A 10407-nucleotide genomic window follows, 5' to 3' on the forward strand; every position below is an offset into this window, starting at 1 on the left:
CCCGCCGCCACCGTAGTTGTTGCCCTTCCCCTCCTTCACTGATACGATTCGGACTTCACCGACATCGTCTCAAGTTTGGATTTACCTTAGGATAAGATTGAGTTTTAGGATAAGATTGAGTTTTAGGATAAGATTGAGTTTTAGGATAAGATTGAGTTTTAGGATAAGATTGTGTTTTAGGATAAGATTGAGTTTTAGGATAAGATTGTGTTTTAGGATAAGATTGAGTTGTTGGTTAGCCTATAAAAGTATGTGTAGGGCAACCAAAATTGGGATTGAATATTGAGAATTGAGTTTGCCTTGCCTCCTTCATCTTCTTCGCTCCCGTTCCCTCAATCTCCCCGGCGACGCCGCTTCTAATCTCCCTCGACTGGCCAATCACCCTAGTCCCTTAGGAGTGGCCCTCTTCTCCCCCTTCTTCCAATTTATCCATCGCTATCCCTAACCTTTCCATCATCCATAACCCTTCCACCATCACTTTTACACCGGTGCCACCCCATCAACACCGGCCCTCCACAATCCACCATTACCCAGGATTTCGTGCCTTCATCCACGGAATCCAAAAACAGAGTATCCTGACGTTCGTCCACTAAACGAACGATATTTCGAGATCCCCATCTCCGATTCGCCTGAAACTAGATCCGTTGGAAAGCTCTTTTCCGGGCCTAGAACATATCAAAATTTCACAGCGATCCAACGGCGGGATATTTCGGGATCTGATCTCAAAGTTTCGTGCAAGATCGTATCAATCTGGTATCAGAGCCATAGCACCAAAAGAGGGTTCGTATCAATCTGGTATCAGAGCCTATAGCCGAGGAAGGATCGTATCATTCACCGCCTTCCCTCTCTCTCTTTAAATCTCTCTCTCTCTATCTATCTCTCTCTCACTCTACTCTCTCTCTCCACTCTCCTTCACATTGCTTCCTCTCCTTGTTGCCGACGTCGGCCCACCGCCGCTATCGCCATGCTACCATAGGTGAGCCTCCTCCTTCTTCCTCTTCCTTCTTCTCTCTCTCTCTCTCTCTCTCTCTCTCTCGTTGTTTATTGCCTCGGGCTTGGGCTTGCCGGAGCCGAGCTGTCAACAAGAGGCTAGCCGCTGGAGGGTGCCCTCCCCGCCGGCCCAGGTCCACAAACCCCCTCCCTCACCTTCTCTCATTCTTCTCTTCCTCTTTTCTTCTTCTTCTTCTTCTTCTTTCTTCCTTCTTTTTTCTTATTTCTTCTTCCTTTCTTCTTTCTTTTTCCATCAGCTCTCCTTCTCCTCTTTCTGCCACAGTGCGGCCCAGCACTGTGGCAGAGCATTAGTGGCATTCTTTATTTATTTGTTTATTTGTTTTAATTAATTAGTCAGGTATTGCTTTATTAATTAATGTAGATAACTTGTTTAGACATCAACTATTTTAATAATAATGTATATTCTTCAACATGATGATTATTAGTTATAATTAGTATAATTAATGATTAACTATGTTATAAACTATTATGCATAAATATAGATAATACTTATATTTATTTAATTATGTATTTATATTTCTATTAGACTAATAAATAGTTTTGTAAATTATAATTATTAGATTTATGTACTGATATTCCTAATATATGCATTTTAAGTAATTTTAGCAATTCATTATATACTATCGTGTGTACAATAAGATACTAGTCTTATTAATTAATTTATGTATTTATTAATTATTTTGCATAATTAAGTAATACTATATAATTTCTGATTAATCAAGATAGAGTAAGAATTATAAAAATTTATTATAAAATAGATCTTGTCTATACATATATCTTATTTATAATTATTTAGCTTTTATTTTATAATTACATATTTAGAATATTTTAAACAAAAAGAAATAAACCTTTCTCCTTATGTTATAACTAGCATTTTATGATAATAGTATGTTATAATATTTGAATTGAACCTATAATGTGAATCTAGTTATGTACAAAATAAAAGAAGTGATTTTAAACCTAATAAACCTTTATATTCTACTTGAACTATTCTAATTGGATAAACGACTAACTAATATTACTTGAACATTTTCAGACTCCGAACCCCCTTATTTGAGACCCCGTGGACCTTGCTAGTAATGAGTGTCACTTGACTAACTAACGGACGTGAGAGATGTGTGGTTTGTGTCTTCTGATCAAATTGTGAGTAGTCTTATCCCCTAGACGCCTTTCTCAAATTAGGATATATTATATATTATGTACAAGCATGTCTTGGCCTCTAGTAACATGGTAAGTGTAATTAGTGTAATTTCAATTAATTATAATTATAAATATTTATACATAAATAAATTTTTAACTTCATATATTTTATTAGATTAATACATGTCTTTATAATTAGGTATATATATATGTATGTATAACTTATTATACATTATTATGCATGTAATATAATAGTAGGCTTACTTAATGTTTATATTACATGATTAAGTAAAGATTATTTTATATGCAACTCTTAATTTGTTTAGTAAGGGTAGTAGTGACAAAGTAATTAAAGTATAATTATATAATATTATATAATATAGGTGCTTGTATCTTAAATTATATTATTGTACATGGAGCTCTTTCACGGTTTTTTTTTTATCAAAAGAGATTGACTATTATATACTTAATATATAATTAGCAAACTATGATTTTATAAATAAATCTACAATTAGAATAATAACATACTAATATTATTATAATTATATATATGATATAGATCAAATTATTTAATAAAAACAAAAGAAGGAATTTTAAACCTAATAAATCATCATATGTTACACAAACAGATCCTAATTAGATAATAACTGACCTTATATTACTTAAATATTTTCAGATCCCAAACCCTCTTATTTGAGACCTTGTAGACCCTGATGATGAGTTGATGTTGGACTGACAGACGTGAGAGATGCGTAGTTCGTGTCCTCTGATCAGATAGTGAGTAGTCTTATCCCCTAGATGCCTTTCTCAAATTATGATATATTATATATTATGTACATGCATGTTTTAGCCTTCAGTATGATTATATGACTTTATATAGAGATGATTCTAGTCAAGCATATTTTATCATGCATTTGACTAGGCTGATGTGGGATATGAATACATTGGTGATATATAGAGATGATTGGAGATGATTATACTATTATGATTTTATAGATCTCTAACATGAGTGTGCATGTGATAGACTAGCAGGAGTATGCATATGTTAGATACATGGTTGGAGTCTGCATTACATCATTTTTCTCTTGGCTTTTTTACCACCTAAATTCCTGAGTTGCATGATCTGTTACAGTACTGGATATGCATATGATCTATCATGTATAGGAAATCATTAAAATACATGTGTATGTGATGTGATGTGATATGATGTGTTGGCTGGAACGGTATTTGTTTCGAACTGGTACTGGATATACTCTTAGCGTATAGCAGAGTATGGTGATGCCTGATAGTTGTACTCTTAGCGTATGATAGGGTACAACTATCATTGATATACCCTTAGCGTATAGCAGGGTATGATTACTTTCTTCTGAGATACCCTTAGCGTATGGCAGGGTATGATTTATCTACAGAGGTACCTCTTAGCGTATGACAGGGTATGCTCTGAGCTTATGACATGATGTGTATCGAGTTTGTGATACAATCACGCCTCGGGCTATGGAGCTCTGGTACCAGCTTGATACGATCTCTCCTTATGGGCTAAGGATTGATCTCTTTCGATTCTCAGATCTGGACTAATCTGGTACGGAACTTTGAAATAAGATCCCAAAATATGCCACTGTCAGATCGATATGAAATTTTGATATGTTGTAGCCCCATAAAAGTGCTTTCCAATAAATCAAGTTTCAGGAAATCGGGGTTGGGAATCTCGAGATATCTTCCGTTTAATGGACGAACATCAGGATGATCTATTTTGGATCCGTGGATGGAGGCACGTGATCCTAGGTAATGGTGGTTGAAGGTGGACCGATGTTAATGGGGTGGAACCAGTAAAAAGTGGTGGTGGAAGGGTTATGGTTGATGGAAGGGTTAGGGCAAGTGTTGGATAGATTGAAAGAAGGGGGAGGAGAGGGCCACCCTTAAGGGACTAGGGTGATTGGCCGGTCAAGGGAGGTTAGAAGCGGCGTCGCCGGGGATTGAGAGAACGGGAGCAAAGAAGACGAAGGAGGCAAGGCAAAACTCAATCTCAATATTCAATAATCAATAATCAATAATGACTTCGGTTGCCTTCCACATCGTTTTATAGGCTAACCAACAACTCAAATTAACCCTAAAAACACAATTTTCACCGACCGCGTTCAAACTCACTCGACCGCGTTCGAATGCGACTTACAGAAAACTTATTTTAATAGAAATTAAACACTAAAACATGAAATAAAAACACTCCTAAAGTGAATCCATGCTCGATATGACGTCGGTGAAGTCCGAATCGTATCAATCCACCACGCTTCCGCAACATTGTCCTCAAGGTTTGAAGTTTGTGAAGCGATCTTTTAACTCTGATTCAAGTTCCTCCATGTCTGAAGATATCTGAAGATATAGGAAATGCTAGTGCTGAAAATGAGGCAAGCTCACTTGTGTCCAGTTGGCGCGAAAGAGCATTAGCCACTCGATTCTCGATCAGCAAGTTCCAAGTCAAGCACGGTCCTATCCGTCGCCGCGAGTCTATCGTAGGCACACAAGACAGGGGGAGTGCGACCATTATCGCCTCAAAGGGGTTCATCCTCAGTCGAGCTTGGATACTTGTACTCCTACTAGCCCAAGGTGGAATTCGAGTCCATCTACATTGAGTCCACTTGGTCTCGGGTGGTCGAACCACTTGACTCAATGTCAATTCAGCAATAGAAATCTGGTGCATCCGATTGCGCTCGAGAGGTCGAGTTATATGCAGTTGGTGGATCCGGATTAGGTCCTCCCAATGACTCCAGTTAGGTTCAACGACATCCATTTGCAATAGTAGGGCCCGGTCCCCTGCACAAGGAAAGCCCACAAGTGGTTGCAATGTCGGTTCCTGCCGCGGTTGGTTTCCATCTAGCAGCACCCTTCGTCCATTTCTCTGAAATGTCAGTGTGAGGTTTGAGAAATCAAACGTTACGAGCCCCAAGCTTTGAAGCCATTGAGTCCCTAAAACAATATTGGCACCTCTTAAGGCCAAAGGATAAAGGTCCAATGTGAAAGTTTGGCCTTGCACCTTCAATTCCACACCTCCACAAATAAAATTTTCTCGTAATATGGTGCCATCTCCAATCGTCACATCAAACCCTTCCGTGGGTTCTGACTCGAGCCCAATCTTCCTAAGGAGCCTCTTGTCAATGAAGTTGTGGGTGGATCCGGTGTCAATCAAGATTCTCACTGTGGTTTTCTTGACTACACCGTTCACCCGCAAGGTCTTTGGCGCAGCTGTCCCCGAATAGGCGTGGAGGGAGATTTCGGCTATCATGCCCTCCACGGGTTGCTCCTCAGCTTCTTCTCCTTGATGTCCAGCCACATCTGCACTTTCAACTGCAAACTCATCCTCAGCTTCCTCCAATCCATCGATTAGCATCACTGATCCCATCGGTTTAGCGCAGCGATGCTTGGGTACAAACTTCTCATCACAACGGAAGCATAGGCCCTTGGCCCTTCTTTCTTCTACTTGGGCAAGTGTTAGTGGTCGTCCCAAACCTCTAGGTGCATACTTCACATCTTGGGATGGCTTCAAGGGTGCTCGAGGAGGTACCACTATAGCAGCAACTCTTGGTACTCCGGTGATGTTTCCTGTCGTTATGGTTGGTTCGGATTGATTGCGGCTTCCTTGGCTCGTCCAACTCTGTTTCAGGTGTATCTTCATGGCCCTATGTTTGTCTTCCATAAGCACTGCATCCTTGAAGGCCTCCTTTAAGGTTCTAGGCCTTAATGCCCTCACATCGGCTTGTATGTCACCCAACAGCTTGGAGATGAAGGTGCTGCGAAGTTGCTGATCCGTCCATAGTGGATGACATCGGCTACTAATCCTCTCAAATTCTTCTTGGTATGCCCCAACCGTAGTCTTTTTGATACAATCACGCCTCGGGCTATGGAGCTCTGATACCAAATTGATATGATCTCCCCTTTAGGCTAAGGTTCGATCTCTTTCAATTTCCTGATCTGGACTAGATCTGGCACGGAACTTCGAAATAAGATCCTGAAATATGTCACCGTCGGATCAACGTGAAACTTTGATATGTTGTAAAAACGGAAACGAGCTTTCCAACAAATCTAGTTTTAGGTGAATTGGATATAGGGATCTCGAGATATTGTCCGATTAGTGGACGAAGGTCAGGTGGTCTGTTTTGGATCCGTTGATGGAGGCACGTGATCCTAGGTAATGGTGGTTGAAGGTGGACCGGTGTTAATGGGGTGGCATCGGTAAAAAGTGGTGGTGGAAGGGTTATGGTTGATGGAAGGGTTAGGGTATGTGTTGGATAGATTGGAAGAAGGGGGAGAAGAGGGCCACCCCTAAGGGACTAGGGTGATTGGCCGGTCGAGGGAGTTTAGAAGCGGCATCACCGGGGATTGAGAGAACGGGAGTGAATAAGACGAAGGAGGCAAGGCAAACTCAATCTCAATATTCAATAATTAATTCTCACTTTGGTTGCCATCCACATCCTTTTATAGGTTAACCAACAACTCAAATTAACCCTAAAAACACAATTTTCGTCGACCGCATTCGAACATGACTTATAGAAAACTTATTTTAATGGAAATTAAACACTAAAACATGAAATAAAAATAGTCCTAAAGTGAATCCATGCTCGAGACGACGTCGGTGAAGTCCGAATCATATCACTTTTGCATTGTCTTTGAGAGGAGAGCATCAAAGTCTTCATACACCGATGCTCCAAATCGCCATGTGATATCGGCGCAAAATTCAACCCAAGTTTCGATGGCGTCTTTGGCATTGGCTGCTCGAAACCAATGAAGTGCCGCATCCTCAAGGTGGAAGCTCGCAAGCGTCACCTTGAATTCTTCCGCCGTACCTTGGTATGCATAGAATTGATCCGCCCTATACAACCAATCGATCGGATCGCCACCTTTGAACTTGGGGAATTCGAGACGCACGACTTGTCCACGGATGCATTGTCTCGTTCCGGATCATGTCCAAGTCCTTGTCTAACCGGGGGAGGATGCACCATGAAGGGTTGATGATCCTTCTTTCGGTTTTGATTAACTCGTCGTGGTTCCGGATCGTGTTGACCTGCCCACGAATCTTGATCTCCGAGATGGTCTCCATAGTGGTTTGCTCGTCGGATGGGTTCACTCGCAACTGGACCTGGTGTAACCTTCCTTCCTTGCCTCTGCCCATAGGGTGGTGGTAGCTGCGGCTCTTGTGGTTGCAAAGGCTGAACCGGTGGCGGTGGGTTCAAGGGGGTGGACTCGCGTCGTGGGGTCGAGGGTGCGTTCCCGTTCGCCATTGCTTCCCTTGTCGCCCGTAGTTCCCGCATCATCTCCATCATCATTTGATTATTGATGGCCATTTGCTCGGAAAGAGACCCCAACACGGCTTGAACGCTAGATTCATCCGTATTCCGATTAGATCGAGAGGTTCCACAGGTGGAAGTCCCTACAACCATTTCTCCCTCCTCTATTGGGAGAATCTCTTCTTCATCATCTCGCCGTGCAGCCATGGATCTGGTGGTCGTCATAGAAAGCGCTTGTCCGAGGAACGGTGGCTCTGATACCAAGCTTGATACGATCACGCCTTGAGCTATGGAGCTCTGGTACCAGCATGATACGATCTCTCCTTATGGGCTAAGGATCGATCTCTTCCGATTCTCAGATCTGGACTAGATTTGATACGGAACTTTGAAATAAGATCCCAAAATATGCCGCCGTCGGATCAATGTGCAATTTTGATATGTTGTAGCCCCGTAAAAGAGCTTTCCAAAAAATCAAGTTTCAAACGAATCGGGGTTGGGGATCTCAAGCTATCGTCCATTTAATGGACAAGCATCAGGATGATCTATTTTGGATCCGTAGATGGAGGCATGTGATCCTAGGTAATGGTGGTTGAAGGTGGACCGGCGTTAATGGGGTGGCACCGGTAAAAAGTGGTGGTGGAAGGGTTATGGTTGATGGAAGGGTTAGGGCAAGTGTTGGATAGATTGGAATAAGGGAGAGGAGAGAGCCACCCCTAAGGGACTAGGGTGATTGGCCAGTCGAGAGAGATTAGAAGCGGCGTCGCTGAGGATTGAGAGAACGGGAGCGAAGAAGACGAAGGAGGTAAGGCAAAACTCAATCTCAATATTCAATAATCAATAATGACTTCGGTTGCCTTCCATATCCTTTTATAGGCTAACCAACAACTCAAATTAACCCTAAAATATAATTTTCGCCGACCACGTTCGAACTTGCCTGACCGCGTTCGAATGCGACTTACAGAAAACTTATTTTAATGGAAATTAAACACTAAAACATGAAATAAAAATACTCCTAAAGTGAATCCATGCTCGAGACGACATCGGTGAAGTTCGAATCGTATCAGTTTGGAGCTGGGTACTATAGTCCAGCATGGTGGATGATATTCAGAGTTGAGATAGATGATTATGATAGTGAGAGATATGTGGATTATATCTGCTTCTGACATATACGATTATCTAGTGGTTGGTATGCATCATGCATCATCATTGATGTGACTAGTATCATTGGATCATGATTGTTACACATCATATGTCGATATATTCGGTGATATTCGGTGAGGTTATATGGTAATTTTATCATGTGATATATTTTTTAGTTGAGGATATAATATGCTTATTCATGAGAATTGATATCATTCATATATATGTCATTGAGGATACATATATACATGCTCATACATGGCATCATGCTGCTTTCTGATTCATATTATCTAGTACATGATTTACTCTCTGTTTGGTATCACTGATTCGGGGTAAGGTTTATTCACTGAGTCTTTTGCTCATGACTCTCTTTATTTCTTTTCTAACCCTCAGATATTATGATACGTGATAGCGACTTGAGATATTCTGATGAGATATTTTAAAGCAAGGATGAGGTGAGCTATAGACGTGAAGTGGTATAGAAGATAGTTTAACCAGACATTAAGTTGTATCGTTGTTTGTTATATTTGTACCTTATTGTATCAGATGATGATTTGTATAATATATGTCAGATTATGGAGCACTCGTGTATCAGTTGTTTAGTTGTATCTTGATGGTTTGTTGTGGCCTGTGTGGGTCCTACCAGATTAGGTAGTGGTCTCGTATATATTATTGTGGACTTAGATATTTAGATGTTAATAAGTTTATTTGGTTGATTAATATAATTTATTTGGTGTTGGATTATATGAGTATGCATATGTTAGCACGTATTATTGATGATGTCATGATTACATGTGCACAGGAGTGTATCTGTGCGTGACAGGCCTCGCCTAACTTGTCGCGCGCGCCGCGCATGCCGTGTGGGCGTGCACGTGCCCGTGCCGGGCGGGGGCATTACACCTTCACATATGTGAACAATATGAAACTCTAATTCTAGAGGATTCCCGTTGATTGCGTTCGAACGCACTCAAAAAGCTCCATCTCTATATGTGCGAACGAAATGTAGGCGTTCGAACTCGCCCGTCCGCATTCAAGAGCACAATATGCACTCTGTATTTGTGACCCTGATGCAGGCATTCACAAGGGCGTTCGAATGTGACCCCTCTTGCGTTTGAATGCGACCTACAGAAATTTTATTTTAATAAAAATAAACAACTAATGCAATAAGAAAAGGTTCTAACTAAGTGTATCAACTTTTTGATCTTCAATTGGTTTTACTTCAACAAATTCAGCACATCCTCTAAATGATGCCAATGCTCTAATTCAGTCCTACTATACACCAAAATGTCATAAAAAAATACCAAGACATACCTTCGCAATAGAGGCCGAAATATATCATTCATAAGCCTTGAAAAGTAGTTGGAGCATTGGTGAGACCAAAAGGCATCACTCGGAATTCGTAATCTCCATCTGGAGTCTAAAATGCAATCTAATGCACATCCGCCAAGTGAACTCTAATTTCGTGATACTTGGCCCTCAAGTCAAGCTTGCTAAATTTAGTCACCCCTACAAGCTCATCCAGCAGCTCCTCTATAACTGAAATGGGATATCGGTCCTTGATAGTAATAGTGTTTGGTGCCCAATCGTCGACACAAAAACGCCATGTCCCATTCTTTTCACCCCTACAAGCTCATCCAGCAGCTCCTCTATAACTGAAATGGGATATCGGTCCTTGATAGTAATAGTGTTTGGTGCCCAATCGTCGACACAAAAACGCCATGTCCCATTCTTTTTTTGCATCAATAGCATAGGGGATGTGTATGAGCTATGACTTGATAGTATAAGGTCTTACTCCAATATCTCAACTACCATCTTGGAGATAACTTCTTTTTGCACATGT

At 41.0% G+C, this 10407-nt stretch overlaps 1 long non-coding RNA gene across 1 annotated transcript; it reads left to right on the top strand.

Moving 5' to 3' along the window:
• The first annotated feature begins 301 nt into the window (after positions 1 to 301).
• LOC140764340 (uncharacterized) lies at positions 302 to 9251 on the top strand. Its single transcript, XR_012105023.1, has 4 exons — positions 302 to 976; positions 2048 to 2154; positions 2828 to 2928; positions 8961 to 9251. It is a non-coding gene; the product is annotated as an uncharacterized lncRNA (long non-coding RNA).
• The last annotated feature ends 1156 nt before the right edge of the window (positions 9252 to 10407 follow it).

Source organism: Typha angustifolia, chromosome 8 (genome assembly GCF_048772165.1).
Source record: "Typha angustifolia cultivar Huaian chromosome 8, ASM4877216v1, whole genome shotgun sequence".
NCBI classification, from domain to species: domain Eukaryota; kingdom Viridiplantae; phylum Streptophyta; class Magnoliopsida; order Poales; family Typhaceae; genus Typha; species Typha angustifolia.